The 24,020-nt window shown below is 36.6% G+C and overlaps 1 protein-coding gene and 1 non-coding gene across 2 annotated transcripts in view; both read right to left on the minus strand.

Moving 5' to 3' along the window:
• The window catches only part of RGS7BP (regulator of G protein signaling 7 binding protein), a 106,231-nt gene that overhangs the window by 37,236 nt on the left and 44,975 nt on the right, over window positions 1-24,020 (minus strand). The window lies entirely within an intron of this gene.
• Window positions 1,244-1,345, minus strand: LOC112207324 (U6 spliceosomal RNA). Its single transcript, XR_002941753.1, has one exon. It is a non-coding gene; the product is annotated as a U6 spliceosomal RNA (small nuclear RNA).

Raw genomic sequence — 24,020 nt, forward strand, 5'->3', positions numbered from 1 at the left:
AAGTGAACTCTATCAAATGTCTTAATGAGTTAACTTTACTTCCATCGCTATTAATTTAAAATGCAATGAAATCTGATTTTTAAATATAGCATTTGGATTTGGTTTCTTTGTAATGTGGGTCAGTGGCAATATATCAGGAGGTAATTATCAGTTAAAAATAATGGCTTCAAGTTCTGGAATCACAGTAAAGAGAATTTGTGTGTACACAGCACATTACAATGATAATTACTTTTCATTTTCAATACTTATTTAGTCGATGAGCAAGAGTTGATCTAACCATATGGCTTATATAACACAAGAAAATGCAAAATTCTTAGCCTCAGCATCAGTGATGCCTGCACATGTTCTTAACTGTGTCAGACAGAATAAAGTACCTCAAAAGAGGCTGCACACAAAATTTGGCTCTATCTGAAAATTGAAAGGTGTTATTTTCTCATTTGTGTCTCGTGGGTGCCACCTTAGGCCAACATAGGAAGCAAATGTATCTCTGGGGAAAATATCGGGGTTTTTTTCAGAGCATCTTCCCATAGATGCCTTCCACTCTCAAGCTGTCCTCCGTTTCTCCCATCCCACCCCACTCAGACATGCCCAGACATACACACACCCAGACACATACACCCAGACACACACACACACACACACACCCCTCTGATTATTTCATATCGTCTTCAGCTTTTACAGTCTCTGACTGTGTCCTATTCCCTCATGGACCTGCTAGATTCTGAACAGATAATGGGCATTAATGGTTCATGTAATAAAAATTGATCCTTGTATATTATCTACTAATACATTTATTTTCAGAGCAAAATCTGAAGATAATGTCTTAATCTAAAAGGAGGGTAAAGGGAAAATATTTTAAGGCAGACAGGTCTTTTCTATGCTGGTTCATCATCCCAACATCAGCTGCCTATTTTCACCTACATACAACATTGGCCCTGGTGGCTCATAGGCAGATATTTTTTAAATTTTTATTTTATTTTTAATGGACACATAATAATTGTACATATTATGGTATATAGTGTGATGTTTTGATACATGTATATATTGTATAATGATTAAATCACAGTAGTTGGCAGATCTATTACCTCAAATATTTATCATTTATTTGTGGTGAGAACATTCAGAATACTCTGTTCTAGCTATTTTGAAATATAAAATACATTATGGTTAACTATAGTCATGCTACTTACTGTGCAATAGAACACCAGAACTTACTCCTTCTATCTAACTGTAACTTTGAACAATGTAAATATAATGCTTCACAAATTTGCATGTCATCCTTGCTTAGGGGCCATGCTAATCTTTTCTGTATCATTTCAATTTTAGTGTATGTGATGCTGAACACTCATATGCCGATTTTTTTTTTTAAAACCTTTTAAAAATCTGTTGTATATATTGTACATTTTATGAGTGGGACAATTAGCCAGTACAGTAGCATCCAAGCCATGGAACATTCTTATTTTCGGAAGTACAAAATATGTGCCTGGTGGGGCTTAGCTCCAAAAATACGCAAACTTCATATATGGATGACATTTTATGTAATTTAAACAAATGACTACCATATTAACATATTTTAAGAACCAGTATATTTAGTTTATTATTTTACAGCTAGAAAAAGAGAGGTAAAGCAATGTATTAGGTGCTTCTGAGAAAAGGCAAGTCATGGAACCAACCCAAATGTCCAACAATGATAGACTGGATTAAGAAAATGTGGCTCATAAACACCATGGAATACTATGCAGCCATAAAAAATGATGAGTTCATGTCCTTTGTAGGGGCATGGATGAAATTGGAAATCATCATTCTCAGTAAACTATCACAAGAACAAAAAACCAAACACCGTATGTTCTCACTCATAGGTGGGAATTGAACAATGAGAAAACATGGACACAGGAAGGGGAACATCACACTCTGGGGACTGTTGTGGGGTGAGGGGAGGGGGGAGGGATAGCATTAGGAGATATACCTAATGCTAAATGACGAGTTAATGGGTGCAGCACACCAGCATGGCACATGTATACATATGTAACAAACCTGCACATTATGCACATGTACCCTAAAACTTAAAGTATAATAATAATAAAATTAAAAAAAAAAGAAAAGGCAAGTCAAAACAGATTAAAATGCCTAATTCAAAACATTGCTTTGGGTGCCATCTCCCAAATGCCTCTGTAACCTACAGAGATTCTCAAACTTGTTGCAAGAAGAACTGAATAGGTGCCACCAGAAATCCCATCTGCCTAACAAAAATTAATTGATGCTAAGCTTGCATCATAAATCTTCTTGTTAACAAAGTCACATATACACTCATATATTGTCCTTTAATGTCTTGGGAAATTGAAATATAGAGAAAGAAAGGAACTATTTAAAGAAAGGTGGAAAAGCTAAGGTATCTTTTATGTTAGAGTTTCATGATGCCTAGACTAAGTTACATTAACTTCAGGCCTTGTACAATTTATTTATCCCTCTTTAGAGCTTTAAGATTTATTACTGTTAGTGATTACTGAAAGTTCATTGAAATGCAAGTTGTCAAATGAGTTATAATATGTCTGATGTTATAAGCAGTGAACCGAAATACATTTTTGGGAAACATTAAGAGCATTTGCGTTATTTTCATAACGAATGAGTAAGAGCTGAAACATGGAGAATGAAAGAAGAGCTAAGAAAACAGCAATTTAAAAGCTGGAAACTTCCTAGGGATAAATTACAAAACCTTAGGAAACATTTATATTAAAATGAAATTGGACCTGTGTAATTCCTACAGGAATTGGAAGTAACTTAACTTAGAGGTAACTTTACCACATGTTACTTATGTTTAGTCTAACACGTTTCACTCTAATTAATCAGAGTTTAGGCCTATGAGAGTCACCCCTGGGGGTGATTCATTTAATTCAGTCAAATATGTTTTATGAGTTAGCGACTAGATTGTGATTATTTATTTTTTCTATTGAGTGTAAGTCAAGAGCTTAACCATTTTGATTAATTTCAAAGCCTTAGTATTGATAGAAAAAATCCTAAGAATTAACTTCTACAAAATTTCAGTGCTTTAGAGTTCACGTTGAATCCAAAAACATTTAAAATAATGACCAAATTATAAATCTGCTCTCAACTAACTCCTTACAGATCAGGATTTAATGACTAAATCATATACTTAGGAAAACTGAACTGCTGTAGGAGGAGGATGACATGAATACAGATTTTGCCTAAGTTGCCTCTTGATAATGGAAACTCTCTCTATTGTGAATATTCTTATTTTGTGGTTCAAAAAGTAATATGACAAAGGCTTACCAGAATGGCTAACTGTAAAAAGACTCATAATGCCCAATGTTGGTGGTGATGTGGAGCAACAGAAATGCTCATACATTGTTCATGGGAATTAAGTGGTCTACAACTCCTTTCAAAAAAGTTCTGGAAGTTTCTTATAAAGCTAAACATATACCCATCCTATGACCTGGATTCCATTTCTAGGTATTTGGCCAAGAGAAATAAAAACATATTCACAAATAGAGTTCTACAAGAATATTCATGGTATTTTATTTAGATTAACCCCAAAGTGGAAACAGCCCAGGTGTCTGTCAAGAGAAAAATGGTTAAAGAAATTAGTACACTTCTACAATAGAATAATACTCAACAATTAAAAGAAGCTAACTCCTGATCCTCAAAACAACATAGATAAATCACAAAAGCCTTATCTTGAATGAGAAAATCCTTACGCAAAAGAATAAATACTGTATGATTTCATTCATATGAGGCTCTAGAACAGGTAAAACTGATGGTAAATATTAGAACAGAGGTGGGGAATTGACTGAGAAGGGGCATAAGTGAACTTTCTGGGGTGAGGGTGATATTCTATATCTAGATGGAGGTTTAGTTACACGAGTGTATACATTTGGCAAAATGTATCGAATGGTACACTTAAGATTTGCATTTGATTACATGCAAATTTTACTTAAAAAAAACCCAAAAGCAAATATTGAACTAAGTTAATGCTATGTATGCTGAATTGTTTATGAGTAAAGTTTACTGATGTCTGCAGGTTCAGAAAAATAATATGGATTGCTGGTTGCACAGAGGGATAGACAGGTAGATATGTAATAAAGCAAATATCATAAAATGTTAATTGTAGAATCTAGGGAGTGGGTATTTATTTGATGACTGAGGATTTACATTTCCCTAAATAATTACATGGGATAAATTAATCAAAACCACTGGGAGGCTTTATAATTGGTAAGGTCAAGTTTAGGAGTTAACACACTGGGGATTTTAGTTACGAAATGTCTTGGCCCTGCATCTGTCTGCACTTTTGCTGAGGTTGCCAGACTTTGGAGACCTGTGTAGCTGCTAATAGCTTTTTTAAAAAACAGCAAAATGTTTGTTATTTTAATGGTCTGTCCCTAATGTAATGATTTATGTATTTAGTTGAATGGAGTGAGACATAGAAAGGAAAATTGAATCTTGGAGTTAGAAAACTTAGATTTAAATATAGGTTTGCCCCTTAGAATTGCAATCTTAGGAAAACTAACTTCTCCGAGACTCAGTTTCCTCAGCTGTAAAATTGGAATAACACCTATATGAAGTATCTCAAGGTTGCTGCAAGGATCAAATGAAATCATGTGTGGGAAAGCAAGTATAAAAGGCAAAGGATGGTAAGAAGTTGGCTGCAATCCCTTTTAGCATATCAAACTTGTGTTTACTTAGCCTTCTGCTTGAATATAGTCTTTACTTATAATTATCTGCTATTCTATAAAAGTCTGTATTTGCTTTACAGTTCCCTAATATGGACTTTGCTTAAATAAATATGCCATTAGGCTGAGGAAAAAAAAGTGTGACCTCATCGACAATCACTCAGCATTTTACATAATTTAGTGATGACAGATAAACACTCGGGGTTTGTCAGCTAGCAGAAATGGAAACAGAACTCCTGTCACAACAAATATATCTAAGTTTCTCTTTTTGGAATCAATTCTGTTGTTGGCTATTATGCCAAGTGGCAAAGAAAGACCCAGGAAGCCAAAACAGGATGAGGGAAGGGGATGGTATCATTTGCTTTATTTTTTAGAGCAAATAGGAAGAAAAGGGATTAAATGACTTCTCCAAGGAGAGTGAGCTCCAGGACCTCTCTTCAAATATCCCCACTGGTTCCTCTCAAATGGATTCCATTTACAAGGATACACCCTAATTCAGTGCCAACTTCAGTGACAGCTTCAGAGCTTAGTCTTCATATGACTTCAGTGAGGGAGCTTTCTTAAGGTGGTCCCATACGTCTACGTAATCATTGGATAGTTGGGGGCAGGGAAGATACAAATGTGTGTGTAAACCCAGTTATTAATTTTGGTTTCAAATTCTTAAAGGTAATTACAGACTCTCATAAATACAGAATAGATGCCAGATACCTACTGAACAACTACACTATTTCATACCAAAATGAGTACTACAATTAAAAAAAAAAGAAGCCCAGTTAATCAGAAAAATAGAAATAAGACATTTTTCAAGGCACCTATACATATTATAGATGAGTCTTGTCTCCATTTTTCTGATGGAGAAAAATGCTCCAGTGAGTTTTTATGAAACTTGCTCCAGTGAGTTTTTATGAAACTTGTGCTTTAGGTGGAAACGTGTGTTGTTTTTTTTTTGTTCATAGAGAGCCTTAGCAAGTGTGATTCCACCAGGAGCCTTTGAAGAATAATTGCAGTAATTCCCCTCTCTTCACAGCATGTTGTTTCATGGGAACATATGGCTGGCTCTGTGACTTCCTCACCATTGAACATGAGCTGAGATCAAACTCTGCCCTGGAGCTATTCAGGTTCAGTCAGAAATAAAACTTGACTTTTGAAAGTAAAGAGGAACCTGAAGTGCAATGGAATTTTCTTTTGGTGGCTACTTTGGGGACCTATATATAAAGCAACAGGCCTCAGAGGGGCCAGCACCTTTTACAGTTTCTAGCGATATTCCGGTGACCATCTCCGTGTTGTCCCTTGCGTCCCTTGCTTGCCTTCGACCAGCACCTTTGCCATTTCCCATGACCCGGTTGGGAGAGTTGATAAATAATGGGTAGCATTACTAAGCACTTTATTCACTTTTTTTTCATTTAAAAAGTAAAAACTATATTTAAACATTTAAACACTAAAAAAAAAAATCAATAACCATCAGTTCCCTGACCTTCGATGCTTATAATGAAATAAGACTAAAAATACTACTATTAAATTGTAAGTCATCTTTTATTCATCTTAAATGTAACTGTTTAATGCAATAGTGGGGAAAGTTGGGAATAAGCGGTGACATTTGGGGCAATTCTGAAGGGGTGGTCTAGGCATTTCTCAGGGCATTGGTGGTTGAAGGAGTTAATGGTCGATAACATCATGACTTTGTGTTTTCATGACAGGAGTATCACTCCAAGAACTCGTGCTTATTGGCAAGGAGAAAACTAATATGTACAAGGCACCATTTCTTAAATCTTTAAAATAAAATGTCTTTATTATTCTGTCTTGGCCTCTTCCTCCACCTTCCTACGCTTTTTGGCTTGAGAGTCTCTTGGCCTCTCCATTTTTCCCTTTGATTCTCTTAATGTTGTCCTCTTTATGGTTTCCGGTTGGGCAAACAGCTCTTTAGGTCTTGGTCTTATAAGGTCTTGTGATTCTCAGAGCTAGCAGAGACAGGCCTGCGACTGATAGAGTCTTGAGTGCTGAATTCTTCAATCTCTGCTGGGATGAAAATCAGTACCATGGATTACATGGCTAGAACACAGCCCTTTTCCACTGAATATAGCTAGGATTAGTTTATTTTTAAAGGTATTTATTTAAATATATTCGTATGTAAAGATATATATATGTATTTTAAAACTATATCTATATATTATTTTAAAAGAGAGCTACATATACTTGAATTAAAGAAACATACAGGTTTCCACATTTTAATCTGCAAAATATTTTTGCATCTAAAATCAAGATTTTCAGCCTCTGATACTTATTATTTTCACCTGATATCAATGCTCTTCAAAGGTCAATTATCATTCAATTATCATGTGTTATACTGGAAAGAAATCAACTTGTTAATTTTCATTATATCGAAAGTATGGGTCATTCATTGCAGTATGCAGTTAATTCCTGCATTTACCCACTGGAATTTTAGGGGTCAATACATTAAACTGTTGACTTATTTAAATAGTATTTAGCTTATCATTCTTAATTATGTCATTAAGTTAGTGATGCTGTATTTCTCTTCAGTAAAGCTACAGGTTTTATGGAATCAATATTGCCAAAAACAATGACACAGCTTTAAAACAACCTGAGGTAACTGGGCTGACTATGTTTAAATTATTCAATTGATCCCGATGTCTGAAACTTGAGAAAAATAATATGGATTGCTGGCTGGACAGAGGGATAAACAGACAGGTAGATATGTAATAAAGCAAGTATCGTAAAATGTTAATTGTAGAATCTAGGGAGTGGGTATTTGCTTGATGACTGAGGATTTACAAAAGAGAGATTTTAATTTAAAGAAGACATTATTCTATCATCTCATTTAACTGTAACAGCACAACATGTTGATCAATACTTTAATAATTAATCATGACAAGTTGTATAGTTATAGAATACCCGATTGTTGAATCCATGTGTTTGCCAGTTCCAAACGGACTCCTCTTCCATGTGAGAGGCTGTTTATCTAAAGTGATTGCCCACAGGGTGACAGAAAGACAATAAGGGCCCCCAAACATGGACCACATTAGCGGTCCACACTACATACTAATAAGAATGTTCTGGGTGGTCCTCTGGGTGCACATGCGCAGTAGCTGGGCATGCTTGTTCATACGTTGCATGTCTCATTAGCATCTTAAATCTCCACCCAGGGGAGGTTTATTTTTACTATGAAAATGAGGAAAAGGTCCGTTTGAGGACAGGTAAAATTAAAGTGTATCTGTTCTCAGTAGGGGAAGTTCCCTACTGAAGATAGCTTTGCTTGAGACAGTTTATCTAAAGCGATGGGCCACAGGGTGACAGAAAGACCATAAGGGCCCCCAAACACGGACCACACAGGCCTGAAATCCCAGTTTTTAGACTCATCAAAGGATTAGACTTGAAAGGCTCTGAAGCAGGATAGGTAGCAAAGGCAGTGACCATGTTCTCAGAACCCAGCAACCGTGGTGACCATACAGTCTACACAATAAACCCCAGCATTCCCACTGTAATTGAGCTCATTCAAGCAAAGCTATCTTGAGTAGGGAATTACCTCTACTGAGAGCATGTAGACTTCAATTTTACTTGTCCTCAAACTGACCTTTTGCTCATTTTAATAGTAAAGAAAACCTCCCCGGGTGGAGATTTAAGATGCTAATGAGACATGCAACGTATGAACAAGCATGTATAGCTGCTGTGCATGTGCACCCAGAGGACCACCCAGAACATGCTTACTAGTAACATCTCATCCCACCTCCTAATGAATAATCATGTAAGACTCCTGTAAAGCAGTCTCCCTAGTGCCAGTCTTTGCTGTCTCGCTTTTACAAGCAGCCTGCCCTGAATTCTCTCTCTCTCAGGGTGTACTGTCTATTCTGCACCTAACTTACAAGATGTTTCTTTTTCTTTTGCAATAAATTACTCTATGCTGCATTTCCCTTGCTGTGTGCCCCTCGTTTAAATTATTTTAAACTAAGAAAACAAAAACCAGGGTATCACATCAGCTGTCAACAGCTCTTTGAGGAGGGTTTAGGAAGAGGGTAGTAAGTTGGCATCTGTTTATCATACTAATAATAATAATAGCAAAAACAGAGAGCTTCTACTATGTGCCAGAGACCCAGGGCTGCCAGCTTAGCTCTGTTTCATGCTTTAGTTGATATGATGAATTTAGAGGATAGTTAGAGCTTTCTTCCCCAGCCTTTTGCAGTCTTTTTCAGCTTCAGACTCCTACCCAACACTGGGGATTCTGTACACATTATACCTAATTGGATCCTGGAGTGTTATTGTCTTTTCACTGGCATGCAATGATAATTTCCATTTTTTTGCATAATTGTCAAAAATGACACTTCATGCCAATATGAAATGTATATATCTAGACAGATGTAAAATCTATTTTCTACAAAAAGGCCCATGCTTTATGCAAACAGAAGAGGCCAGTATCTATATACATGGAAAATATCATCTTCCACCATGAGTTTCTTCACTGGACTGTAAACTCTTTGAGTTAAAAAAAAGTTTATCTTATGTATCTCTGTAATCCCCAACCCTTAACATGTTGTCTGGTACCTACGAAATAAAACAATTCCATGGTGGCTTAAAAAGTAGTGCCTATGTGATGTGAGAAGTTGGAAGGCTGGGGTTACGGTGCTGGTTCTACCTCATCAGTTCCATTTCATCACTAGAGATTGGCTTCTTGAGGGTTTATTTTCCTGAAGCCTTCTTTTTTTTTAAAAAAACTATTTTATAAAAAATAATACGTATAAACAGAACTTTTATGCAGATACGTAGAAAGGGGAAAAGATGATTTATGCCAGAAGTAAACATCCTAACATTTTTGTATATTTCCTTGCAGATTAAAAAATAACTATATGAATATACATATACACAGGCAAACATATATGTGTATATATAGAGAGAAAGAGAGAGCAAGTAAGCAGCATATAATATATATATTACACTGGAGTTCACTTTTTTACCTAACAACATACCACCTATTAGCTTACCCTTTCTAAGTGAATTAGCCTCCTGAGTCTTAGTTTTCTTATCTATAAATTGAGGATAACAGTGCCTAGCTGATAGTGTTGTTGTGATGAGTGAAGTTATTCATAATAAAGTCTCCAGTATGGTTATGTACGGAAAAAGATTAATGCATTCAGATGCTTGTCCAAGTTTCTTCTTTACTCGTAATAGTTTGATGCAGAGATTGCATACTAGTGGCATGTGGTCCAAATGTGGCCACAAACTTGTTTCATTTGGCTTGCAGTGGTCAATCTTTTGTTCATGAATTCACACAACAATCTGGATTTCCTGTGTTTCTTAATGTCAGAAGATGATGACAACAGGCCTGCTCTGGAGTGGCAGCACTTAACTGTTTCTGAGGAATAGCCACCCTTTTAGACAAGCAGAAGCTCCCCAGTTCTCCAGAGACCCCCGCCCAGACTGCTTCACATATTGACTGTATCAGCGTGGCTTCTGCTGTATCTAGATTTGCTAGTGCTGGCTTACAGCGCAAGGAATTAGGATATATAACAGTCTGCAAAGTGAGCTTACCAAACAACCACATTTTAGGAGGTAAGTCTGCAGGCAGCAAATGCTTGCATCAATTTTAGTGGAGTAGAATTTCCTCAATAAAAACGCTTTCTTTGATATGAAACATAAAATTGGAGATTAAGACTTGTTAATTACTTAAGGGTGTATAAAAAGTTCATCACAATCTGTACCCTTCTCATAAATCGTGAATTATAACTGAAAATAATTATTAAAAAGCTTCAAAAGTTCTTCAACAAACAAGAGCCCAAATCATGAAATAAGCCACATATTTGAAATATAGCAAAATAAGCCTTCTGATCTTATTCCAAGAAGCAAAAATTCAGTTTATCACTTAACCAAGAAGCATATTAAAGAAAACCAGCAAAGATCCTTGAAACTGTATAGTTGGCTTCCGTTCCTCTAAAAATAGAACTTTGGAAATACTTCCCCAATGGCAGTTACTGAATTAACTGCAGTGTTTGTGGGCAGAGTGAGGCAGAACATGACCAGTGGCGGGGTGGTATATGGAACTGTATTAAGAGTATGGTAGCATTGTAGACTAGATGACTGAAGTTTTTTCTAGGTCATTTGCTTTAAAATAACCACTTCAATCTTGGCTAACTTAATTCTCCTATTCAATGTTAAGAGATAGGGAGTTAACTCTTTTGACTAGAGAGTGATGCTAACACTAACACAACAGTGAAGCTGATGTTTAATACCCTTCAGGTGAAGTGCATTGATGGACTTCTCTGTGAAGGAAAAAATGGGAGAAAAACACACAATTACAAATAAAAGAAGTGCAGAAATGTTTAGACTAAAAAGACACAGGCTGTGAAGCCCTAAAATCCAAGTTAATATTATCTTGAAGGATGTCAAAGAAACACGACAGACTTATTTTTGAAACTCCAAGAATTCCTTTTAGTTTCAAAATAAACACACTTAGAAGAAAGTAAACATATTGTGTATTAGCTTGCTAGGGCTGCCACGACAAATTACCACAAACTAGGTGGCTTAATCAGAAATATACTGTCTCACATCTCTGGAGGCTGGAAGTTCAAGATGAAGGTGTCAGCAGGGTTGGCTCCTACTGAGGGCTGTGAGGAAGAAACTGCTCTGCGCTTCTACCTAGCATCTGTTAGTTTTCTGGCAATCACTGAAGTTCTCTGGCTTATAAAAGCATCATCCTAACCTCTGCTTTCACCTACACAGAGCTTCCTCTGTGTATGCATGTCCACATTTCCCTTTTTGATAAGGATATCAGTCATGATGGATTAGAGGCCCACTCTACTCCAGTAAGATTTCATCTTAACAAATTATATCAGCAATGACCTTATTTCCAAATAAGGTCACATTCCAAATAAGGGCTAAGACTTCAACATATGAATTTGGGGGACATACAATTCAATTCATAACATTGCTATTTGAAAAAGCAGTTGATGAATTTAAGAAACCATACCAGATTGTCCAGGCTCAAAGTATAAATGGGTTCAAAGATTAATTCATAAATGAGAGATCTTTATCTATAATACACTAGGGTTTTGAGTAGTTAACCCTACTTTCCCTTTCTACCCTTTAAAGTAATCAAGGAATGTATCATCCTAGATTTAAAATCAGAGGTGTGCCAATGCTAGACTTCCAAAGTGACTTTTCATCAGGATCCAGGGAGAGGGTGCAAGCAGGAAAAAGGGGCAGCTGGGGAGACAGGAAGGGAGTGTGAGAGGGAGGGGAAACATTCTTAGAAAATGTGTTTTCTATCAGATACAGATCCTTAGGTTACAATATCCCTAGGAACAGGAAGTTTTACTCATTATCTGGCTTTCCCTAGCACCTAGCTTACTGCCTGGCTTATTAAAGGCTCTCCATCCATGTTTGTTGAAATGGATCAAACTGAACTTTCAAGGCTGACGTTGTGGAAGATGCCCAGTCCTGCTCACCCACCAGCTCACCTGGTTTCACTGTTGGAAACGGTGTTGTGCTGGATGGGCCATGGATTTGGGTCCGTGTGGTACAGGTACTGTTTTCAAAGGGACAAGGCTAGTAACTTCAGAGTGTTCACACTGGTGAAGGAAAGCAACAACAGTGCTGGGGGAGGAGAGTCCAGTTGACTGTGGGAGTTCACACTTCCTCAAAAAGAGGAAAGAATATTGACATGAAGGCCACCTTCTAGCCTCCACATGAAGCATAAATGCTCCAGAGTCAGAAAGCCCTCCCTGGGTTTCTATCTTAATTTCATTACTTACAAGTGTGTGATTTTGGGCAAGTTCCTTAATCTCTCAGTGCCTCACATCAGTATAATAACACTTCATAGCATTGTCAAAAAGGTTTAAGTGAAATAATATATGGAAAATATAAGGTCATAACAAGCAGAAATGAATGGAGGATGTGTTCCAGGGAGGCAATTCTGTACATTATGCCTAGAGAACCTTATATCTTTGTTACAGGCTTTCTTCTTACTGATTCAAATATTATTTATTGAGTCCCTGCTATTCAAAAAAGGATGAAATTGGGGAAAAAAAGAAAAGCATTACATTTTCTGGAGTCCTTTTCTAAGAGTTCATGAAGACTCCCATTATTATCCTATGTTGTTTTTATTTGATGATAACCTATTGTAAAGTCTCCTCTAACACAAATTGATTTTTCTGAATAGTGATAGAAAACTTGCAGTCCTTTATTTCCTTCCTTGATGTAGTATCATTTTATTGCCAACAAGTTTTCAACTAAATGGCTCCACCGTGGAGACCTACATATAATTTTTTCTTTCTTTCTTAATGATGAATTATAATGCACCATTAGGTGAAACAGAATGAAAGGACTCTGCACCACTGCCAATGGTTAGCTCAAGAACGGAAATAGCTCTTCAGGCAGACAGACATATGGGCAGGAGGAGATAGTGATTAGCAAACGTTTAGGTCAGTCTCTCCAATAGAGACATTACTTTTGATTTTCAAAGTGGCATAAATTATGTAAGATCATTTAGTGAGGGAAAAAAGCTTGGTGAGCTTCACTGACAAAGAACTTGAGATTAGGAACATGCTTTTATTATTTCTTGGCATTCAATTCAGCATTAGCAAAATATAATAATGTTTATTGGGAGTTTACTGTGTGCCAGACACCATGCTAAGCACTTACATCCCATTTAATTCTCACAATGAGTCTATGAGATAGTTGCTATCCCTATCCTCAATTTACAGATTGAGGGAAATGAGGCTTGAGAGAGGTTGTGAAAGTTGCTGAAGGTCACCGAAAGAGTAAACACAGTGATAGGACTCAAACCCACATTTATGATTTTAGCTGGTACATACCATTACCAGGGCAGAGTGCTCAGGACTGGAACTATATTTATATGTTTGTTTATTCATCCCAGGCATAGTTATTGAGAGCATACATTTTATAAAATATTGTGCTAGGAATGAAATAATCATTTTATATTTTTTCTTTGTTGAGCCCCTAAATTATTGTGGCTTAAAAGTTGGCCCTACTCCTAGTTCTTCAACTTTTCCTATAATAAGTGTACAATGTTATTTTCTGCCTAGCTCAGAGGAACACATAACACAAAGGAGGCGTACATGTCTAGCACAGGAGGACCATCAGGCTAGTGTAAGCTAGTGTATGTGGGGGTATGGGGAAAACTGCAAACAAGAACAGGGTGCTCTTGCCCCACAGGGGTCCCAGCATCCAAGCAGAGCAATGAGAATGGGAAAAGGATATGGCAAGAACTGGGCATAGAACCCTCTCTAACTTTTTGTGCTCTTTTCTGCACACACAAAAATGAATGCATTAAGGGAAAAATGGGAAGGTGGCATCAGTGCTGTTCATGGACTGTCATTATTCTCTCTTTTTCCCAAGGAGAGACAAGAGTCAGGATGCAATGCAATGGCCTCTTCTTATCATTTTACTGGGAATGTGAGACTTCTCTGCATAAGGGTGGAAATGAGTACTGAAAATTATTTGCAAAGCATTTTAGAAGTGAGAAGATTATTAATGCAAATATATGACATTGTTAGTGACTAATGGCTCAGTTGCATTTACAAAATAAGAGCTTTCAAATATTATGCTGAGACAAGTGGTCTTCAAGTTTTGTATATCATGCATTTCTATAAATAAAAAATTTAGCATGCACTTCTAGTGTACAATATGTACTTGTTGATAGATTATATATATATACAATGATATTAACTATTAGACATATTTTTAAATACAAAAAATAGAAATTAGGAAAGGAGTACGTAATAAGAAAGTTACGATATTTTCTTTCAGGTCATCTTGCACAACTTCACTTTGAAGCCCACAGACTCAGCTTGGAGGTTCTCAAACTTTAATGTGCATCAGAATCACTTGGAGGGTTTAAACCACAGAATGCAGGGCTCTATCCCTAGAGTTTCCAATTCAGTGGGTCAGGGGTGGGGCCTGATCATTTGATTTGTATTAAGTTCCCAGCTGATCCAGGAACCATACCTTGAAAACCACTGGGTTAGTCTGTTACAACCATATGTCTGTAAACACATTAAAACAAAATTGTTTTTAAATGCTAGATATAGAGAAAGTACCGTAAGGTTAAAGTTTGATGTTATAAGTAGGCATTTCATGGTTTGAGTTATTTGCAGGAAACAGCCAGTGTGACATATGTAGGGCCTTATTAAATGATGAACATGCTATGTAATATGGCTTAATTTAGACTGATTAGAATTCAGGTATCTCAAATAATGATTTCTGAAACATGACAGTTACTTCCAGTAAACCTTTATCCATTCAGTGCTTGTCTAAAATGAGTGCTTTTCCAGGATTTTGACCAACTAGTTTGAGGAGGGCCTTTCATTACACTTTTAGTGGACAAGTTATTTTTTTAAAATCCCACGTGTATGTTTGATTTTGTAAATACCAAATAAATGCACATATATGTCAATGGAACAACACAGTATTAAAATAAAATGTAACTCTTGGAAGGATGCTCAGCACCTGGCAAATGTACTGCATTGGTAAAGCTTGTTTTGCCTTTTTTCATTTCTTCCACTAGAACTTCCTCTTTCCCTTTTCTTCCTAATTTTCTTATAGTCCTCCTGCTTCCTCTGATCCCTTCCATTATTCCTGGGTCCTGTTCTGCTTTTATTTTCTGTCTATAACATCGGCTAAGGTGTTAGTCTGAAATAATACAACATGCCAGCAGAGATATTTACATTTAAGAAAATGCTGAAGATGAGAAGGCACCTAGCACCCCAACATCCAAAGGAAATAAGTAACAATGTTGACATGCCAGTGGTAAGGTTGATATTTAAAGCAGGCAACCTGATAGGGTTCCCCCAAATATAACATACAGCCATAGAGCTAATTCCACGAACCAAAAGAGTAGTGTCAGTAAACATCCAACCACTATCGGGGGAACCAGTCCCCAATATTTCAACATAGTTTCTTTTCTATTTTCCGTAAGTGTCGGCAGCTCTGAGAAATAAAGGGAAAGAGTACAAAAGAGAGAAATTTTAAAGCTGGGTGTCTGGGGGAGACATCACATGTCGGCAGGTTCTGTGATGCCCCGGAGTTGTAAAACTAGCAAGTTTTTATTAGCAATTGTCAAAGGGGAGGGAGTGTATGAATAGGGTATGGGTCACAGAGATCACATGCTTCAAGAGCAACAAAAGATCACAAGGCAGAAGGTCAGGGCAAGATCACAAGCTCAGGGCAAAACTAGAATTACTAATGAAGTTCCATGTCCCGCTGTGCACTCATTGTCATTGATAAACATCTTAGCAGGGTTCAAGAGCAGAGAACTGGTCTGACTAGAATTCTCCAGGCTGGAATTTCCTAATCCTAGCAAGCCTGGGGGCGCTGCAGGAGGCCAGGGCATGTTTCATCCCTTATCTGCAACTGCATAAGGCAGATACCCTCGGAGTGGCCATTTTAGAGGCCTCCCCTGGGAATGCATTCTTTTCCCAGGGCTGTTAATTATTAATATTCCTTACTGGGGAAAGAATTCAGTGATATTTCTCTTACCCATTTTCAGTAATAAGGGAAATATGGCTGTGTCCTGCCTAGCTCCCAGGCAGTCAAACCTAATGGTTATCTCCCTTGTTCCCTGAACATTGCTGTTATCCTGTTCTTTTTTCAAGGTGCCCAGATTTCATATTGTTCAAACACACAGGCTTTATGAAAAATTTGTGCAGTTAATGCAATAATCACAGGGTTCTGAGGTGACATATATCCTCAGCTTATGAAGATGACGGGATTAAGAGATTAAAGTAAAGACAGGCATAGGAAATTATAAGGGTATTGATTGGGGAAATGATAAAATGTCCATGAAATCTTCATAATTTATGTTCAGAGATTGCAGTAAGGACAGGTGTGAGAAATTATAAAAGTATTAATTTGGAGAACTAACAAATGTCCATGAAATCTTCACAATTTATGTTCTTCTGTCACAGCTTCAGCAGGTCCCTCTGTTCGGGGTCCCTGACTTCCTGCAACAAAACCACATTCCAAGACAACACATGGGGAGAAAAATGTTTTCAGATGCCATTCAGGATACACGCTAGAAAAATCTTAGTAAGTAGATCCAAACACACACCTTAGCTCAAAGTTAAGCAGATGGAAGACCATGGGAGGCTCCAGGCCCACAGTGATATGGCATCCCACATGACAGGCACCCCTGAGAAGCCAAGCATTGCTTGGCAGATTATTCCAGGAGGCCTCCTGGAGGGTGTGCATTCAGATTGCAAATCCTATTTGGTTTGCACTCCAGGTTTTACTGTGCAAGGTTTTATCCTAATTTTAAAAGTGTCTTGTTTAAAAAGTTTTGCTTCATTTTGGCCTTCCTTCATTTCTTGTCCTTGAACTCATGTCACAGCAGTCTTAATATGAACTGACATCTTATTACGAATCAAAGAAAAGGCAGCAACACCCACTTTACAAATTAGCATAAGAGTTAACAAAGAGTCCCAAATGGTGAGATTACCAGAAAGGGGCAATGTTCTAGGCAAGGGCAAGGGCAAAGTCAAAAGTGATAAACTCAGAGGCTTTCTGCCTCCTGTCCTAAATACATCACTTACAGTAGTGTTCATTTAAAAGCAACTGGGAAAGGCAGGGGATACACAAAGTCATGTTCCTGCTCACATCGCTAAAATTCCAGAGATCCATAACAGATATCCAATATGCCTACAGCTGATAAAAAGTGCTTGAAGGATGTCAGGCTGCAGCCTCCACTGGGACCTGAAGTCTCAGCAAAAAAGTAGAAAGACAGCTCTTGTCTGTCTTGGTTATCCTGGCTGTGCTGTCTGAACCTGCTGCAAAGAGCACTAGTATCAGGATGGAAAACATCATTCATTAGACAGTGGGAGGGAAATTAGGAAAGTTGGTCCAGGCAGAAAATGAAAGAGTAATACCAGGAAAACTGGCTGACAATATGACAGAAGGAAAGGACCCATCAGGACAAATCTGCTTGGGTACGTTGGGGAGCATAACTACATTTCTCCAGTGGAAGTTTACACATGCTGGCTGCTAGTGCTGTAGTGAAACATCTTACAGAATACAGCCCATTCTTTCCCAAGAATTTAGGTGAGCAGGAAGTATTTTCTTTTTAGTTTTTACATTACAGTTTTTGTTTTGTTTGTTGTTTTAAGCAGTGCAGTTCCACTTTTTAAGAATGTCATTTATTTTCCAGGTTGACTGCTTAGAAATACAAGTACCAGTGTGGACTTAAGTTACATTTCCAAAATATGAATAAGTGAAGTCTCCAAGTGATGTGCACTAATTCATTTCCCTCTACTAAGAATTATGAAAAGCAGTCTCCTTTACAATTTAAACATGTTGTCTAATTAAAGATACAAATCTCGAAATGCCTTTCTTCTCTCAGCACTCTATTCTTTCTTTTACACATACAGAGGCACACACACACAGAGATTTTTTTTTTTTTTTTAGGTCAAGCACACAGTGTTCTACCAGAAAGGGATAATGTCAAATAAAAATAATAGCAGGGATAAAGAAAAATAATCACCCAGTCTACATGGAGCCAAGAGAAAGACTTAAAAAACAAAGACTAAGAAGTGGTAGGGCAATTTTCCCAAACCTCAAGCAAAACTATATATTTTTTGCTCTTTGAAGATGAGAAAACAGTATTATGGCGACATTAAAGTCATTTTTAGATAAAAAGTAAATTTCCCCAAATATCACTATCTTAATGTATCTAAGTTAACAATTGTAACAAATTTTCCAAACTAACCATCTGGACATTTTCTTTTACTCCGTTAAAATCACTGAAAGCCAATTTTGTGTGTGTGTGTGTGTGTGTGTGTGTGTGTGTGTGTGTGTGGCTGGGGAAGATAGTTTTTTTTTTTTTACTTATCACTATATCATAAACATTTTTCCACTTTAAATCATTTCCACTTTAAATCATTTCAACTACTGTGGAAAAACATAAATAGGAAACTCACAGAAAAGGAAATATGAAAGGTTAATAATGACATAAAAATACTCAGCCTCATTAGTAATCAGGAAAGTGCAAATTTAATTCAGTGAGATATATCATTTGATACCCATTAGATTAAGAAAAATAAAAACACAAAAATAGCAAGTGTTTAAGAGGAGGTGAAGCCATGTACCGATTGATGGAAGAGTAAATTGATACAATCATTGAGGAACAATTTAAAGTATCAAGCAGAATGGAAGCTGTACATATCAACAACCCATCAACTCTACTTCTACACCTATTCTCTAGAGCAGCACAAATCGACAGAATTTCCTGTGATGATGGAAATATTTTCCTGTGCTGAGCAATATGGTAGCCACTAGCTTCATGTGGCTAAGGAATACTTAAAATGGGCTGGTGGACTAAGAAACTGAATTTCAAATTTAAATTATGTAAATTTAAACTTCAATGTTTCTAGCATTGTGTAGCATATGTGTACCAATTTTACCACAGAATTACCAGAACTGAATGTTTTTAAATTTTGACATTTTGTTAATTTACAATGTGTGAAATTCAATTTCTTGTTTTACCATGTGCTTTTTCAACTATTAACACAGTTGAATATTTTTCCTTGTGTTTGTTTATTTCAATTGTCTGTTCATACCCTTTGTCCATTTTCAGCTCAAGTCCTTGCTATAAATCCCAGGTAATCATTTTCTTTTTCTCTGACAATAGTTCCTATAATTTTATATACTCCTTAATTTCTTTCTAATTTATATCCCCTAGAATTTCAGTGCAGTTTCCCCCATTGTATTTTTCAGTAAGCATTAAAACATTTTTGCATTTTTACTTAAAGTTTCTTGTTTGAAGGTTAAAACAACTTTAGTCAAGATCAACCGGTTCAACTATGTAAAAAATAAACTACTATTGAAACAAAACAAATACACATTGAGTAAAACAGACAAATATGTTTGTCTAAAATGTGATGAGCTCCTTTAGTTCATAAGAAAACAGCCAATTGTGAAGTGTGGCAAGGTGTTCATTGGCTGTAATCTGCTAAACATTTTATTCTGTTGTCATCTGGCTTCTATTTTTGTTGTGGAGAGACTCACTTCAAGCTTAATTGTATTGTAGTTCCTCTGTAGGAAATGTCTTTTCTCTCCTGTTGCTTTTAAAAACTTCCTTTGTCCTTAGTATTTTGTGGTAACATTCCATTGTCTATTTTCCCGTCTGAAACTCTTATTAGAAATATGTTGGATCTTCTCATTCTGGTCTTCATGTCTTCTTAATCCCTTTTTATATTTTCTATATCTTTACATTTCTCTGTTGCATTTTCTTCAGATCCATCTTCCAGTTTACCTTTTTTAGCTGTATATAATATACCCATTAGGTTTTAATTTTAATAATCATATATTTTGTATATATATATATTCATTTTTAGAATTTATATGAGTTATTTTCCAAGTATGCTTGGTCTTTTTACATACTCTTTTGTCTCATGTTTTCAACTCTTCTCTTGTGTCTTTAATAATTTGACATATTTATTCTAAGTCATTAACAGGTAATGGTATTAACTAAAGCACTTGAAGGATTAAATCCTGCTGTTGACTTTGCATGTTCACTTTCACCTTTGCTAGATTTTTTCCTTGTGTGTTTTACAATTTAACTTGTGATCTCATATTCAGCAGACTTTATCTGTAGATTCCCGAGATGTATTGCTTTTGGACTATAACAACAGCATAGTCATGATTCTTAGGATGCCAAGTCAAGCAAACATCCTAGTTATCTTCTTGGGCTGGTGGTACATTTTCCCTACCTCTTCACTAAGCATGTAGCCCTTTGAAAATCCTGGCTTGAATCAGAATTGTAACAGGAAACAAATGGATGATTTGAAGAGCATCTCTTTACACAGGGAGTAATTACAAAGGTATGGGTGGCAAACAGAAACCCCAAGGAATTTGAGGTTGGCTGTATGGTGCTGTCACCACTAAGGATGAGAGGAGGAAGAGGTTCCTGGCACCTGAAAGGAGAAACAGTTGTATCGTGCAGGCCTCCTTGTGTAGAACAGTGACCTGAAGTTACGGGAGACAGACAGTTCAAAATAACCTTATAGAGAGGGAAACGGGAGAATAAATACCCTGGCTTAACTCTTCTCCTTCCTTCCAATGTCCTGCCAGAGTTCCCGATTGCCCAAGCCAAACTGAGATCCAGAGGATAAGGGAGTGGGATGATATAGGGTGGAGAAGGGCAAAGAGCAGATTTGGAGGGGCAAAGAGCAGATTTGGAGGGTCAAAGAGCAGATATCCAGCAAATGACTTTATGTGTATATCTCAGTTCTAATTCCTGCTCCCATATGATCTTCCAACTACAAGCCCCTTTTTAATGGAGTCAACGAACTCCCTCAGGGAAGCCATAGTATCAGACCATGCTGCCTTTCAACTCACTTTTTATTCCCTATTCATTTTTGACCCTGAAGATTTCTCTTACTTTCCTGTGAGCTTAGTTATACATTTAAAAGGGTGTTTGTATACATTGTACAACTTAACTATCTTGTTTGTTTTAGGGTTATTTAACCAGTGTCTTGCCAGAAATAGATACATTATCTCACTCAATCTTACACAGACCTTATGATGTATAGATATTATTAATATTTAAAAGATGAGGAAACTGAGACTTGGTTAATTCTCAGGGGTCATAGAACTATGAAGCCTAGGATTGGTACTCTAACCCCAAAGCCTAGGCTCTTTCTACTACACTAAACATTGGGTGCAAGCATGCTATCAAAATGTTGGCTGACATTTTGAAAAAAAAAATGTCATTTTGAAAGAAAAGAAAGAAAGAAGGTAGAAAAGAATAAAGGAAGAAAGGAAGGGGCTGGGCGTGGTGTCTCATGCTTGTAATCCTAGCACTTTGGGAGACCGAGGCAGGTGGATCACCTGAGGTCAGGCATTCAAGACCAGCCTGGCCAATGTGGTGAAACCCCATCTTTACAAAAATACAGAAACTAGCTGGGTGTAGTGGCACATGCCTGTAATCCCAGCTACTCAGGAGGCTGAGGCAGGAGAATTGTTTGAACCTGGGAGACACAGGTTGCAGTGAGCCAAGATCATGCCACTGCACTCCAGCCTGGGTGACAGAGTGAGACTCCATTTCAAAAAAAAAAAAAAAAAAGAAAGAAAGAAAGAAAGGAAGGAAGTCCTACAGATTCAAGTTACACTAAGTCATCTGAAAGATTAACTATAAAGCTCCAAAAATAAAAGACAAACAGGCTAAAACACAAGAATACTAGAGATTCATTAATAAGGACTGACATTTAAGTGTTATAGGTTGTAGGTGCAAATCTGACATTGATTCTCCCATGGAAGCCATTATTAAGGGAGGAAGAAAAGAAGTAAGTCCTGATAATTTATTTTCTTTTGGACAGCACAAGACTTTGAAACAAAAACATCCTGATTTCAAATTATCTGGGCTTTTGCAACTGTCCCATGTTACTTCAAAACAGAATCAACTACTTGGGAGGCTGAGGCAGGAGGGTCACTTGAGCCCAGGAGTTTGAGACCAGCCTGGGCAACATAGCAAGACCCTGTCTCAAACAAAACAAAACAGAATCAAAAGCCTCTAAATTGACAAAATAGTCAATAGACACCATGGAAAGAAAATAGCAACATTTACAAGGCCAGAAAGCCACAATCTAAATTCAGACCCAGGTGATAAAAGTTGATGATGCAGAGTGGAAATTCTCATTCCAGATTATGTCAAATCAGGACAAACACTTATTTCATGTATAGAGGCAATTCAAAATGAAGATATGTTAGGTATGTCGAGTCAGTTCTAATTCTCCTTTGTTGAGAAATTAGTACAAAGATGAAAGAAAACAAGAAAAAGAAAATAGTATTCCCTTAAATTCAATAAGATACTTTCTACTTCATAAGTTAAATAATTAAGAAAATGTCAGAAGTAGTTAAGATAGTCTAAAAACTGACTAAGTTTTGGAAAGCTATTTAGAAAATATTACTGACTTTGGAAAAAATAATCAGAATTGGGAGAAGAAAAAAGAGTAACCATTTCTGAAAATAAGAACAAAAATTTTTTCTAATAGATACAGTTTAAAATACCATTTTAGGAGATGTTATTTAGGGGATAAATTTTTCTAGACTGTTTACATTAGACCACATTATCACCATTTGTGATCATCAAAAGACATATTTTATTGAGTGTTGAATACACTTTAAAATATACCTTGAAAATAAGGAAAGTTAGTTATGCAGATAAAAAGTGAAGAGATGCCTTATTTTTTCAAAAATTTTGATAAAGGCACATATCCAGCTTCTAATACAAATTCTAATCCAGTTGATAAGGTATCAAACATGCAGTTGTCAAGCTAACCTGCTTCTGTTTTTAGTATACTGATGAACTTACTGTAAGGATGTCAGCTGAACAAATATATTTTTAGAAGAAACTATATATGAACCAGATGATATGTAATTGGAACAATTGAAAAATGATCTTAAAATTTAAAAAGTAAAAGATTTTAGATTAGCTATAAAGAATAGAATACTAATATATAATGGACAAAGTAATTATTAATAACTGCTTAACATATAATAAAAGGAAAGAAAGAAATTTCAACAAAATGCAGAAAAACATGCTGTATTTTCCGGACCTAAAAACGGCCAGAAGCTCTTTAGAATAATCCCTTTGGTCTTAATAGTCAAGTGCTGATTTGAAATATTTTTTCTAAATACTTGATGTCTAAAGATGAATTGAAGCACACTCTATAGTCTTAATATAGGGTGACTCCCATAAAAATCCTTAAGACACACAATTTAGGAGGCTAAGGCAAGCTGATGGCTTGAGGTTAGGAGTTTGAGACCAGCCTGGCCAAAATGGTGAAACCCTGTCTCTACTAAAAATACAAAAATTCTGCAGGCGTCATGGCACACACCTGTAATCCCAGCCACTCAGGAGGCTGAGGCAGGAGAATTGCTTAAATTGGGGAGGCAGAGGTTGCAGTGAGCCAAGATTGCGCCACTGCACTCCAGGCTGGGAGACAGAGTGAGACTCCATCTCAAAAAAAATAAAATAAAATAAAAAATAAATAAAAAAATAAAAAAAATCCTTAAGACACAGGATGCTTCTATAGACAGTAATCTTTGTCTGTTTTAACACTGTGTTGGCAGAAGGGGGAACATTCTTGAATATGGGTGACAAATAAGCAGAAAACCCAATACAGAGAGTAGGTAGAAATGACTTGTGTTTCAAGGAAATGAAACCTTAGTTGAGCCAGCATTCAATATGGATAATTGCTGCTATGATTGTATTCTGGTTTAAAAGCTTTAGAAAATAATATTTATATAATTTTGAACACTTCATTTTTAATATATTAAGAAAATGCTGCACATATACACCATGGAATACTATGCAGC

The sequence above is a fragment of the Pan troglodytes genome, chromosome 4, assembly GCF_028858775.2.
Source record: "Pan troglodytes isolate AG18354 chromosome 4, NHGRI_mPanTro3-v2.0_pri, whole genome shotgun sequence".
In the NCBI taxonomy this organism is placed as follows: Eukaryota; Metazoa; Chordata; class Mammalia; order Primates; family Hominidae; genus Pan; species Pan troglodytes.